Source organism: Vicugna pacos, chromosome 11 (genome assembly GCF_048564905.1).
Source record: "Vicugna pacos chromosome 11, VicPac4, whole genome shotgun sequence".
In the NCBI taxonomy this organism is placed as follows: Eukaryota; Metazoa; Chordata; class Mammalia; order Artiodactyla; family Camelidae; genus Vicugna; species Vicugna pacos.
In genome coordinates, this window is record NC_132997.1 from 9,910,670 (window position 1) to 9,925,145 (window position 14,476).

The 14,476-nt window shown below is 53.1% G+C and overlaps 1 pseudogene; it reads left to right on the top strand.

Annotated features, from left to right (window-relative positions):
* LOC116277845 (zinc finger protein 532-like) overlaps positions 1-14,476 on the top strand; it is a 73,631-nt pseudogene that overhangs the window by 35,001 nt on the left and 24,154 nt on the right.

A 14,476-nucleotide genomic window follows, 5' to 3' on the forward strand; every position in this document is an offset into this window, starting at 1 on the left:
CCTCACTCAGCCTTTAGAACTTTCACCTCTTCCAGGGAGTCATACCCTGGCTCTTGCTCCCAGGCTGGGTCACAGCTCAGGATGTGCCTGTGCATACATGGCATTTGGGGTCCTTGCCGTATCTTTTAATAATCTGTGTAACTATCTGCCTCTCCTCTGGGTGAGGAGTTCCAGGAAAGCATCTCTGAATCTGTCATGCCCAGCACCTGATCCTGATCAAGGTAGAGGCCTTGGGGCCAGGCCAATGACAGGGATAATGGGTACTCCTGGGCTCCCAGGATTAGACCCTGATTGGAGGCTCTGTCAGGTGCTTCTAGATCAAACTTCCATGGAATCCTGGTCTGGGAAGGTCTCAGCTGTCTCCCCAAAATCTTGGGTGTGCCTTGTGGAGCCCAGTCTGTCTGAAACTTGGTGGGGGATGGGGCGATGGGGAATGGTGGCTACCCTTCAGTCTTGCCACCTCCTCCCAGGCTGGAGCCCAAATATCTTAACCCTACATCTGGTGGTGATGGCTTGCCAGAAACATTCACCTAGTGGTGGAGAGCGCCCCGCTTTCCCCTGGCTACTAAAAAGGAACTCTCAACTCTGGCTCACATGTAAAAGGCTCTGCGCAGGGTCAGAGTGTGAACAGGCCAGCCTCTTGGAAAGCTCCTCACCTCCAGGCACTGAGGTGAGGGATGTACCGGTTTCTGGCCGTGAATTGGTCTTCAGAGTCCAAGCGTCCTGCCTGACTCGCTGCTGAGCCCTGAGTTGTGGGGTAGGGGATGGGTGCACACCGAGGTCCCTGAGGCCATCTAGGGTCCAGCCCACCGCCACAGCTTTACTCCAGATGTTTCGCCATAGTGGCTCCCTTTGCATCCTGGTGCCTGGCTCAGTGTCCCTCTTCGTCTTTCTCCTGGCTGTCCTTGGCCCGGCTCCGCAAGGGATTCTCTGCCCAGGGTGGGGGTCATGGGGCAAGGCACTCAGCAGCTGATGTTGACAATCGCCAGGGGGCTCCTGGAACCCCCAAGAGCCGTCTGAGTCCTACCCTTCTTCAGATTCAGGTCTCTAGTGAACGGGGAGCATGAGGCCCATGGCTGCCAAGTCTCTGCATGCCACAGCCCCTGCGGTTCCCCACTGCCCTGCTGGCCTCAGATCGTCCCCCATTTGGGAGCGAGGAGGCACACTCTCCAAGCTGCCAGCGGGAGAGCATTGCAGGGCAAGGCTGAGACTCCAGTCACCTGGTCAAGAGGAGGGCAGAGGGGAGGGAGGCGGGCAGGGAGGTGGAGTGGAGCCGAGGGGGAGGGACGGGGGCATCCTCCACAGTTCGCTCCTCATGGGGACCCAGATACTGCCAGCTGCAAACTGCTGCAGGGGTCCGGCTGCTGCTGCCACTGCCTCCACCGCCTCTGAATCCTCAGGAGCCACAGAAAGTGCCACCGCCGCCACTGCCGGACTCCCCAGCTGCGCCAGCCTGGGCTCAGGCTGTCACGCCACCGCAGCCACTTCTGCAGTAGGAGCCGGAGCCTGATCGCACTGTGCTGGGGTGGGCAGGGGCTGGAGTGGCGCAGGTGCTGGCAAGCTGGGGAAGATGCACGGGTAGGATCTCCTCTCCCTGGGAGCAGTCTGGGACTGCACCCGGACAGGTGCCTCCCTGCTCAGTGCTGCCCTAGGCCTCTCCCTGGCCTGGGCTAAGCCACAAGCCCAGGAATCATGGAAATACTGACTCTGATGTCTTTGCTGGACATGCCAATGCTTGTCGGTGCAGGTCAACGCTATCATCCACCTCGGTGAGTGCAGTGGGAGGCAGGACTGAGGATGAGCGGGGGCCCCAGTGGCGCGATGGGCAAGAGGCAACCAACCTTGGGCTTAGGGGCTTGGTGGGTGGTGCTCCCAAGAAGGGCCAGGCTGTGCTGCCCCATGGGGGAGATGTGCATGGGCAGCAACTTGCTCCCGAGGCTCCCGCTGCTCCCCGAGTTTCCAATACCCCTGTGGGGCCTTGTGGCCTCTGGACATTTAGGGCCCCAGCTGTGGGGAACCCAGGGCTAGAGGCACATCTAGAACCTGGCTGGGCCTCAGACAGGGTAGCGCTAGCCTTTACTCTCAGCTCAGAGCAGCGGGAGCCAGGGGGCAGACAGGGTCCTAGTCTCACCAAGTTGTCAGGGCAGGATCAGAGAGTCCCAACCTGAACTATGGGGGAATGTGGATGGGTGGGTGTTGTCAGTGTGTGTCGCTGTGTACGTGCTTGTCACCATGTTGATGTCACTGTAAGAGAGCATTGGGGTGTGTGGGGCCATCCTAGCTTGTGTTGGTGCGTGCATGAGTGTCTCTCAGCCTGTTAGAGTAGACAGAGTGTCTGCCTGTTTCCCTGGATATCTGTGTATCTCTCAGTATATGTGTGGGGCTTTGTGTGTATCTGATTGTGGCGATGCAAGCCCAACCCTGGACAGTCCCAGAATTTCCCGTGGCCCAAGTGTTGCGAGCTGGCAGATGGTCTGGGGGGTGAGAGCCAGGGGAGAAGCCTGGGCAGTGGTGTGTTGGGGGAGGGTGTGTGTTCAAGATGAGCAGTATGAGCCCAATGGAGGGAGAACCAGGAGAGGAAAGAAGGGGAGATAGAAAAGAGGAGGAAGGGGCCTGTGGATGGGGAGTGTGTGGGAGCTGGTAGCAGCATGGGGAAATCCCAGATAGTTGGGCAGGTTTTGGGGGACTGACAGGGGTTGCTTTGGGGGAGCTCCTTGGCAGTAGCCTTTATGAAAGTTGGGAAAGACCAGGGAGCCCAGAGAAACTGGGCGTTGGGAGGCGTGAGAAGACAGGAATGATGGGACGGCCAGGCAGGGGTGTGAGGGGGGTGAGGGACTAGGCCTGGGCTTGGTGCACTGCAATCCCCAGGCAGAGACCTGGCCAAGCCTGCTTCCCAGTGGTGGGTGGTGGTGTCAGTGGGGCTTGTGTCCTGAGGTCAGCGTTGCAGCTCTGGGTATAGCATGGAAGGGGACCTCCCTCCTCCTGCCCAGCTCCCAGCTCAGGGAATCATTGGGCCCAGCCCTGGGACAGTGATGACCCTCAGGGCCTGGAGAGGAGGGAGGACTCCAGAGTTGTCCAGACTGCAGAGCCAGGTTTTGGTGAGTCTGACTGCTCTCAGGTGCAAGTGCACAATTGACCAATGCAAGAATGCAAAGGCCCAGCTGGAGACCACCCTGGAGGAGCTGTTCATGGTTTAAGAATGGCCCCATCTGGACTCCTCAGCTTTGTTGTGTCAGAAGGCAAGGAGTCTGGGAACATTCTTCAAGTCCCCCTTCTGAAGACCCCCCCAATGTACTTGGAAGCAGAAAAAGTGGGGAGGGTTGGAGAACAGGAGGCAGAGCCCAGGCAGCCAGACTGGCACTGAGCTGCCTGTCATCAGTCATCAAAAGCCCCTGCATAACAAAGCCCCCTGGCACGGGAAAGCCACTGCAGACCTGCTTGCTCTGCTCTAGGCCAGCAGGACAGAAGGAAGTCATTAATCGATTTTTGGGATTTGGCCCAGGGCCATTGTCCTGTGGGGAAATTTTCTGGCTCCTGGGATGGCAGTCCTGTGACCATATCAGGGCCTTTAGGTGCTGCCTGAGGTCATGCCAGCTTGACTCCATTCGGTGTGGCATGGCTCATACATGAAGTGGCTTGGTTTTGAGAGACTTGTGTGACCTGGTGGCAGCATGTGCCATGTGCATGTGTGACTCATGTCAAGTGTGTTGGCCTATGGGGGCAGGTGTATTTCTGTGCTGGTGGACCAAGGAGAACCTTAAACTATCCTATCCACCTGAAACTCCAGCCCAGAACTCCCACCACCTGGCAACCTGCAGTCCTGCCTGCACCATGACCTGAAGGCCAAGAGTTGGGGTGGGGTGGGGAAGGTGAGGCCTTCTCTAGGCCTGGTCTTGACCCTCCTGTCCTCCAGGTGCCATCTTCCAGGAGAATGTGGCCAAGGATGACAGGGCATTTCCAGCTGGCCGCACCAGACCTGAGCCTGAGCGATGACATCCTGCAGAGCTAGATCACCTACTCCATCAAGCTCATCGAGGTCAACAATCCTTGTCAGGCCCTGCAGGAAGGTGAGTGAATGGCCGCTGTGCCCAGGGCTAACAGGGATGGGGCCTGCCAGGTGGCACAGCACTGGGGACCAGTGTGGTTGTTACCAGCTGGGCTGCGCAGGGCCCGCTGTGCCCCTGGGCAATTGTGGTGCTATGCAAGGTACACGCTCCCTCCCTGGCCCCGCAAAGCCATGGCACAGGGAGTGCTCTGCACTGTGGGGCTGGAGTGGAGAGCTTGTGAGCAGGTGGGCTGGGCTCCTTGCAGACTACCTTGAAGGCTTATGAGGCTCATTTCCAGCTCTGAGGGCCAGTGTGTGCTCCCAACGCTGGTGGCACAGGTGTGAGTGGCTCAGGGACTTCTTTGTTGTTTTGAGTGTTTCTGGGTGGGTGTAACTGTGCGCCATGTATCTGGGGTGGTGCCCCTCCCCTGACCTGGATGGGCTGGTGTCTTCTTCACTGCCTATGAAGGAGCCTCTGGCACCCAGTCCTGTGATCTCCCCTCTCAGGAGCACAACCCTGGAGACAGCATTTCATGGCCCCTCTGTGCCTTGGCCTGCCTTGTATGCCCTTCTCCTCCAGGTTTGGAGGATTTGTGCTCTCTTGCCATCCCTGCCTGGGCCAGAGGTGGGCGCTGTTTGACCAGGAAAGGAATGGAGTTGGGCCAGGGCAGGCTGGGGGTAAGAGCAGGGAAGCAGGTTGATATTGATCACATGACTCACAGGGAGGCTGCCTTGAGTCACCTGTGTGGTCCGGGGCTCTGGGAACCTGTAGCCCTTTGCTGCATGGAACTGCAGCCTGCTGCAGCCTCACAGCTGTGAGTGCGCATCGGGGCCAGAATCCAGCCAGCCTGGCCCAGCCCCCACGCCGCTGGCTGTAGAGCCTATAACTTGCTCTATTTGATGGGAAGGGGTCCGGCAGAGCTGGTTTCAAATCCCAGCTCTGTGACTGATCTGCTGTGTGATCTTTAAAGGCCACTTGCCCTGTCTAAGCCTCAGTTTCAGTGTCTGTGAATTGGGGCTACCTCAGTGTTGTGGTGGTGGATCTAGAGAGGTGATGTACACACAGCAGGCAGGAGGCTGTTGGCAAGCAGCTGTCCACTGGGGCGCCCAGTAGCGGCGTGCTGAGCCCCATGGTGGGGTTAAGGGTTTGGGTGGTGGCACATTGTACCTTAAGTGGGCCTTGGTTCTCTGTGTCCTGGCTACCATTTGCTCTGTTCTCCTATTCCCTGGACAAGTGTGCATGACAACCCTTGGTCTCTGGGCCCTACCTGGGTCTACCAACCCCCAGGTCAGGGCAGAGACATGGACTCCGCTGGCTGGACACCATCCTCCCCAGGCCCTTGGCTAGAGCTCTTGGCTCAGTCTGTCCATGTGCCGACCCTGACATGGCATGAGCCCCTGCAGGCTGAGACCTGGCCTGGCCTGGCAGGCTGTCTCTGTGCTCTCTCCTCCCCACACAGCCTTTCTTCTTGGTGCAAAGGCAGAGGCATTAGGTCTTGCCTTAGCTCTGCTCCTGGACTGGGGCTGGGGCCTTCTTTCCATCTTTTTGTCTCAGTATCCAGAGGCCTGGGAGGAAGGGAGGGGCCACACTCTGGAACCTAGTCTGAGCTCCAGGCCCAAAGCTCTGAGACCTGAACTCGGCACTGGGTTGAGCTCCTGGGGCTTGTCACAGAGGTGCCCATCTTGCGAGACTGGTGCCAGGTGCTGAGGGGCCTTGACTTGGCTCAGGCCTGGGGTCCTGGCTGCCTTCCCTGTCATGGCTGCAGACATCAGGTGCTGCTCCCCGTCAGTCCTGGGTGGTTCCAGGGCCCCTGCCCTCACTCACCTCTCCCTCCATCCTTGGCTCTTACTGAGGGGTTGGCCCCCCAGGGCCTCAGGGCCCACACATGTGGGATGAGATCCCTGCAGCTCCGAGGGCCATTACACTGGGATACACTGACCTGAGTCTCTCTCCACCCCACGCTGATTAAATGTTTAGACAGCCACTGTGCCCCACAGACTTTTTCAGGCTTCACATCCTGCAGCCTGAATAGTTCTCACTTGGTTCTGTTGGACTTATTCATTCTGTCCTTGACCCATTTAACACACAGCATCCCTGATGTCTCTTGACAAGGGACTTAATTTGTTGACCTCAGCTTTCCTGCCTACAAAATGGGGACAGTAGTACCTCCCTTAGCAGGTTACATCCAGGACCAATTGAGGTACTGTCAATGGAGAACTAAGCTGGTGCCTGGCACTAAAGAGGTGCTCAGGAAACAGGAGCCACAGTTACTGTCATCAGGATGTCTGACCAGTGCAGAGGGGGAGGCATAGTCACTGCTTTCCCTGGATGCTGTGCTGACACTAATGAAGCCCTAGTTAGTACTCCTGCTATGGGTTTGGGTGAGGCTCAGGTCCTCAAGCCCAGGGCTTTTGCCCAAGGGTGATGCATCAGAGAACCCCTATTGGATCCTGTGCAGGTGACTGATTCCAGTGTGTGACTTCACACCTGCTCATTTATAGTCCAGCCTGCTCAGAGCTTGTGAGTCTCAGTCATGCCTTCCAGAGGGTTGCCTCTCCTTCCCAGCCCTGAGCCAGCCCGCAGGGTGTCTGCATCTCTCTTACCCACCTCCAAAATGCTCAGTAGGCCAGGCCCAGCCTGATCCCACTGCTCAGGTCCCCAGCTTACTCCGTGTCTCCACATGGGGTCATTGGCCAGTACACAGGGGACACGGGATCTTATGTGGGGGGAATCACTGATGTACCACTAACGGCTGCATTTTTGCCCCAGATTCCATCCTGTGTTCTGTTTCTACCCATGTACACTCTTTATATATGGACTTTACAGAATCACAGCACAAGGGGTCTTCTAGGGCCTGGACCCCAGACTTTCCATTCCTCCTTCCTTCACTGTAGAAGCCTTGTGGACAGTCACTGGGTGGCCCTGGGAGCCAGCCCAGGAACCTCACTGAGGGGAGGAATGTGGTGTACTTAGCAGCTGTGGTCTAGTACAGGCTCCTGGTGATGGCCTGTTAAAAAGCGGAGGCATCTCTCAATACCCAGAATCTGTGGACCCCTGTGCCCAGGTCTGTGTGAACATCATATTGGACAGCCCTGGGGAGCATGGGGGATTATACAGAGAGCAGAGGGAAGCAGTGGTTGCTTCAGAAATGTGAAGGGACCTGGGAAGCTAAGCAGGGTCTGGCCTGCTTAGTACTTGGATTGGGTAAACGTGTAGGATTGGTAGCCGAGCCAGCATTCTCCCTGTTCCTTGCCTGCCCTGCCACTATGCACATGACCCTCACCTTATCTCAGGCCTTTGTCCAGTTCTCACCACCTCCACCGCCATGTCCCCAGCCTCAGCCTGGATCCCTGTGGTCACTTATTGTTCCCTGCCTCTGCTCTCCCTCCCAGGCCTCTGTCCATGCAGCAACCAGAGTTACCTGAAAAGTTAATTCAGGCACCTCCCTCTCCTATTGAAACCCTTCAGTGGCTTTTTGCAGTACTGAGAATAAAATCTAGACCCCTTGTCAGGGCCTGAAAGCCCCCATGTACCCCCAAAAGGGCTGAGCTCCCCTGCTTCACTGCCACCACTCCTCTTGACATCTTGGCTTCAGCAATCTTGACTTTATTCCTATATCACCAATAAGTGAAGCAGGCTCCCACTGTGGCGCCTTTGCACACACTATCCACACCTACCTGGAAGGCTCTTCACATGACAGGCTCCTCCTCAGGCTCAGCTCTTCCTCAGATCTCACCTCCTCAGAGAGGCTCCTCTTGGCTCCAAGAAGGGCCCCTCTCATTCCCTGACAAAGCCTTCTTTTCCTTCTTTGCCAGCTTTCTCATCGGCAATTATGTTACTAGTTTATTTGTGAGGAGCATAAGGTCTGTGAGGGCAGGGACTCGTCTGTCTCATTCACTGCTCAGTTCCTAGAGCCAAGCCTGGTGTGCTGTTGGTCATGGGTGGTCAGTAAAAGCCCCTGGATGGATAATAGGACAGATGGACACATGGGACCTCTGTTCTCTGAGACCCCCTCAAGCTTGGGGTCATGCTCAGGACCACTCGTGGTCCCACGGCATGTGGGACTTGTTGCATTTATAGCAGCCCCATCCTGCCACCTCATGCTGGCCTTTCCATCATGGTCAGCTTCTGGATTTGAAGGTTTCTACTGGCAAGAAATAATAGGAGGTGGTAGCACAGCCTCTTCCTGGCAGCACCCACTTCCATGGGGGATGCTAAGGCCCAGCACAAAGGCTACAGTCACATTGAGGTGGTTTCCCATGCTCACCATCTGGAGTGGGGAATAGTTTTGGGGGACTCATTTCTTGAAGGTGTTTCCCCACCTGAGCTGTTCTGTCAGGGGCTCAGGGCCACTGGCTTGTCCATCCCCTCTGAGATGTGCCTGTGGTGATGGGAGTGGGTGGTGAGGGAAGGGGGGTTCACCAGGGGAAGTAGATGCTCACCCTGGGCTCCAGGTGCTGGACTTGGGGTCTGTGTGGCTGTGTGAGTATCAGGTATAAGCTGGAATCTGGGTTCTTCCAGATCCATTTTTTTTTAAATTGAGGTATAGTTGATTTATAATGTTATAAAGTTCTGTTGGTTTATTTTGTACAGTGATGGAGTTATGCACGTACAGTTTTTTTTCATTGTAGGCTTTTACAAGTTTGTGAGTATGGCTCCCTGTGCTCTACAGCAGGGCCTTGTTGTTTGTCTGTTCTGTATGTAGTAGTTTTTATCTGCTCATCCCACACTCCAAAGTTATCCCTTCCCTCTGCTTTCCCCCTGGTAACCCTAAGTTTCTTTTCTGTGTTTGTGAGTCTCTTTCTGTTTTGTAAACATGTTCATTTGTGTCTGGGTTTCCACTGTTGTCTCCCACCTGGGAATGCTCTGGTGGGCTCAGGAGCCTGCTGACTCTGGCCTCAGTCTCCACATGTGTGAAATGGGGATGATGACTTGGGGAAGCAGAGAGAAGAGCAACTGGAGGTGTGGGGCTGGTGAGCGTGGCTGCTTGAGCTGCCAGACCCCTCGCCCCACACCCCTGCACAGTGGGTAAGCAGTGCCCATTTGCAAGAATATACCTGCCAACTCTGCCACGTCAGCCTCTGAGGAAGCAGGAATTAGAACCCTCCAGGTGAGCCAGGGCTGAAGGGGCTTAGAAGCTCTGTAGTTAATGATGGAATCCTCATCAGGAGCAGCCCGGGGAGCACAGCTCAGGGGTCCGGCTGTGTCAGGCTGCTTAGCTCCTGGAACTTCATTCAAGGGAGGACAGCAGGTCTGTGATGAGTATCAGCACCCACTGATCAGTGCTGGTGAGTGCTCCAGGGGAGCTCCTAGATGGCGGGGTGCAGCTGGACAGGGACTATGTGTCAGCTCTGCTCCAGCCTTGCCTCTGGGACATTTTTCAGGAAGCCCTCCCTGGCTGCTCTGTTACCTGAGAGGGCTGGGGCTTTCTCATCGCAGCCATGCCATCTCGCCCATCTCCCCACATGTCTTAGGGGTCACCTGTGTGGTCTGGGAGCACAGGCACCATTTTTTCTGTGTATCAGGACACCCAGCAATGCAGGGCCAGAGCAAGTGTTTGTTGAGTGGCTGTGTGACGGTACCTATGGCGTGTACAGGTGTGGGCCTGCAAACACAAAGGAGTGCTTGCCTGTGTGTCCTAGTGAACTCCCAGGTATAACACCTGCAGATGGGCTGAGACCCTGGTGGTGGGAGGGTCCAAGGATTATCTGCTTAGAGAGCTCATTCCTGTCAGGACCTCACTTCCATGAAAAGGAGGCTGAGCTATGTGCCCTCAGTGATGTGGAGAGTTTCTGCCTCAGATGTCTGAGAGGTAGCTGTTGCCCACCTGTGTGCTTGTGGAACTGCTAAGTTGGACCATCTGAGAATACCACCCCCTAGCCTCACACCAGGGAATCCTGCCGAGGGTCTGAAGTCACTCTCTGTGTTAGTTATATTAGTCATATGGGTGTCAGGAACACCTGTGCCAGCCTAAGCAAATAGGGATGTTTATCAGGCCATATAGTGGAAAAGGCCTCAGGTTGTGTAACTTCAGGCATGGCTGGATCCAGGTGCCCAAATGGTATCCTTGGAACATCGCCTCCTTTTCCACACCCTGTCACTCCCTTCCTGGGATTGGGCCTTCCCTCCCAGGCAGCCTTATCCATTCAGAGCCCCCAGGCTGTTGCAGGCTCATGTCTAATCAGCCCAGTCCCCTTGTGCTTCCCCACAGGAAAGAGGGAGACTGTTTAACAAGGGCCTCCCAAGGGCCCCAGGATCGCTGCTTATGGGCCCGGCATGGAGACAGTCTCCTCTGGATCAGTCCTGGTGCCAGAGAAGTGGGATGCCCTGGTTCCACCCCAGCCCCTGGGATGAGTGAAAGAGGCAGAGTGGACATGGGTGGTGTCACCTGAAGAAGAGAAAGAAGGCTGGGTCCACACAACACCAGCGTGCCCTCCGCCTTCTGTTTGCTGCCCCCAGGAAGTGAGAGTGGCCATGCAGCATGGGGCTTCTCTGCCCATCCCCAAGGTGCTCTGGGGATCGAGGTTGGGCTGGAAGCCGTGGAGCCACACCTGGTGATCAGGCCTTTCTGCACAGGTGGATTCCAGGAGACCTCAGACTTTGAGGATTTGAAAGCTCTCTTGGGCGGGCTGTGTTAGGAGAGAAGGAGCCAGGCTTTGAGCTCTGTGCTGTGCCCATGGGGTCAGGAAGGAAACCAGATGAGGCTGGGCAGTGTGGGAAGGCTTTCTGGGGGAGGAACACTTGTGCTGGCCCAAAAGTCAGGAGGCATTGAGTAAAGGAAGTGAGTGTTTCAGGCATGTAGGATAGAGTGGGCTGAGGTGTTGGTGGTGTTTTGGCCAGTGAGGGAAGAATTGGGACCAGCCTGGCGGGGCATAGGCTCAGGGGGTGAGAAGGGAGAGGACCCTGGGTCTGAACCCCTCCCCACCAGGTGTCCTGAGGGTCCCTGTGGATGTGGTGTGACTGGGACCTCCCTTCACACCCTTAGGTCCTGAAGGGAGGAGGACCTGATGGCCAGAAGGTGGGGCGTACTGCTCTGTGGCCTCCTGCAGGTCCTGGGGTGTCTGCGGTCCTTCCCCTCACCGTGTGTGATGTCAACGTCCTGTTTCCAGGGAGGGGTAGGGCAGCGGGTCTTGGCATTACACACCGTGCCCCCACTTTAGATGTAGTTACAACTCATAACCTTGGCCCCTGACTCAGCCTTTTCCACCTGGGAGGGTGTTTCCTATCCCCATACCCTGTTGTGGGCAGGGCTGTCTGCTGCCTTGGGGATGGTTCATTTGTGGTCACCCCTGAGAGCTCACCTAGGTTCCAAAGGAGGGGAAGAAATCCCAGGTTGGCAGCAGGAGACCAGGCTTTGCCCCATACCCCAGGCCAGCTCTGCTCATCCTTCTGTCTGGTGGGGACTCTGCCCCAGGCTACCGTGGACCCTGGGAGGCTGGACTGACTATGGCAGAAGTAGGAGTGCAGGAGGGAGCTGCCTTACTGACAAGGGCTGCCACATCCTCCTGGGCAGGTCTGTCTTGCTCTGAATAATTGAATAGAAATCCTCCACACCATGAGGCAGAGCTCTCAGGCCCTGCCTAATCTCATTAAGAAGTCCCCTGACAGTCTCTTTAGGTGGCTAGATGCTCGGAGATGTTTATCTCTGCCACAGGGTGGTTAGGCCCCAAGAGTGTGGATGTTGGATCAGGCCCCTGCCCTACTGCCCTCCAAACACAGGCTGAGGCAGAAATGATGCTTCACAGCTCTGCCAGGCACCAATTGTTTTTAATCAATTATGGTTTGCTGGGCTTAATTACTTTAAAATTGTTAATTTCAGCTGGAGAAAGCAGGCAGCAGACGAGGAGGAAATGGGACCCTCCTTAGGGCTGTGAGGCTGGGGAGAGTTGATGGGATGGTTTCCAGCTGGGCCAAGACCACTCTCTGGAAGAGTTCTGGCAGGCTGCCCATCCTGCCTGCCGGGTGTGGCAGGGACAGACCAGTGGGCTAAGAGTATGATCTGTGCTACAGGAGAACGTAGCCAGCCCAGGGGCCCTGGGAGCACAGATGGGGTGCCTAATGTAGTTTGAGAGCAACCATGGGAGGCATTCTGGAAGAAGTGACTCCTGAGCTGAGTCTTGAGGTGGTTATTCAGAGGCTTGATCAGACTAACATTCAAGATGTTTGATGAGACCCTAGGTATTGATGTGCTGTTTCATCCAATGACACAATGTCAAGTTGTCTGTCTATTTTTGACGTGTTAGCAGCAATGATGTTCAATGATTACATTGGTTAATCCATTTGGGGGTGAAGAAGTATGATATTTTAATTACATCATTTCTTTTTAACTTATCAGCTGGTTTAATTTTGTAAAGAGACACTTCCCTTCATCTACTGCTGGACCACCCATTTAAACAGTTCATAGAGGAAAGTCACGTTAGATGCTTCTTTCTTTTCATTCACTTATCCATTATCAAGACAATGAATTGCTGCCCTGTCATCCTGCAAAGATGATAAATTAATTTTAAAAACCAAAATGAAATCAAGGATTAAAACATATTTGATGGATTACAATGCACTGCAGTTATTGTATTTGCTGATGTTCAAGCTGTCTCATCTTGTCACCAGTTGGAGCCCCTTCAGGTTAGCTCTTAAGTCCTTTTGATGTGACCCTAGTAGCCTGAAAGCTTCCTTGACATCTGGTTTGGCAAGATGTTTCAAGCTCATCTTGTATGTTTCCTGCCCAGGACTACAATCAGTCATTTCTCCAAGAAACCTTAGTTTCTTTTAGTGGGAGATAATATTGAATACTGAATATTCGACATTGGTATCCCCCTGCTTCCGGCTTGATCACTGTGTCAAGGTCATTTCAGTGGGAAGTGCTAGGTATTACATACATGAGAAAATTCTCTGTCGTTTATACAGATACACCCAATTCAAATTGAGAACTGTGAGATTTTTACTTAACCTCTTCTGTGACATCTGTATCTCCTTTCTTCCTCACTGGTAAATCTGATTCTCAAAGGCACAGGGAATAATTGAATTAGAGTATCTAACAAGTCATTTGTCTCACCTCAATAGATGCACACCCAAGTTCAGATGAACAATTTCCACAATACCATATAAGAGCTCAATGAGAGAAATTGAAGTCAACAGGAATAATTGGGAAGATATTCCATCCACATGGATTGAAGGAGTTAATATTGTTAAAATGTCCATATACCCAAAGCAATCTACAGACTTAGTGCAATCTTTAATATAATCCAATGGCATTCTTCACAGAAATAGTACAAACAATCCCCAAAATTGTATAGAAGCACAAAAGACACCCAATAGCAAAAGCAATCTTGAGAAAGAAGAACAAAGCTGGAGACATCACATTCCCTCATGTCAAATTATATTACAAAGCAGCAGTGATCAAAAACAGTATGATATTGGCATAGACACAAACCCACAAATGAATGGAACTGAATACAGAGCTCAGGAATAAACCTATGCATATATTGTCAGTTACTTCAGTCAATTTACAACAAATGGGTAAGAATACATAATGGTTAAAGGACAATCTCTTCAGTAAATGCTGATGGGAATACTGGACAGCCACAAGCAAAATAAGGAAACTGAACCACCACCTCACACCATCCACAAAAATTAACTTAAAATGGATTAAAGCCTTGAATGTAAGATCTGAAACTGTAAAGCTTCTAGGGAAAAAGGGGGGGGGAGGAGTCAGCTTCTTCATGTCAGCCTTGGTGATAATGTTTTTTGGATCTGCCTACGGAGCAAAGGAAACAAAAGCAGAAATAAACAAGTGGGACTACATGACTAAAAAGCTTCTGCACAGCAAAGGAAACCATCAACAAATTTAAGAAGCTCCCTCTGAATGGGAGAAATTATCTGAAAATCATAGCTGACATGCGGATAATATCCAAACCATATGAGAAATCATACAAATCAATAGGAAACAAAAAATAAGCAGTATGTTTATAAAATGGGTAGAAGATCTAAATAAATATTTTAAGAAAGATGTACAGATGGCCTATAGGTACAAGAAAAGAAGCTCAACATCACTAATCAAGGAAATGCTAATGAAAACCACAATGAGACATCACCTCACACTGAATAAAATGGTTAATATCACACACACACACACACACACACACACACAAATCCCAAGACATTACAAATATTGGAGAGGATGTTGAGAATAGGGAACCCTTGTGAACTGTTGATGGGAATGTAAATTGGTGCAGTCAGTATGGAGTACAGAATGGAGTTTTCTCAAAAAATTAAAAACAGTACTACCATACAACACTACTATCCACTTCTGGTTGTTATCCAAAGAAAAGGAAAACACTAACTTTAAAAAAAGAAAAATTGAAGTACAGTCAGTTACAATGTGTCAGTTGTTGGTGTACTGTTCAATGTCACAGTCATGCTTATAAGGAAAA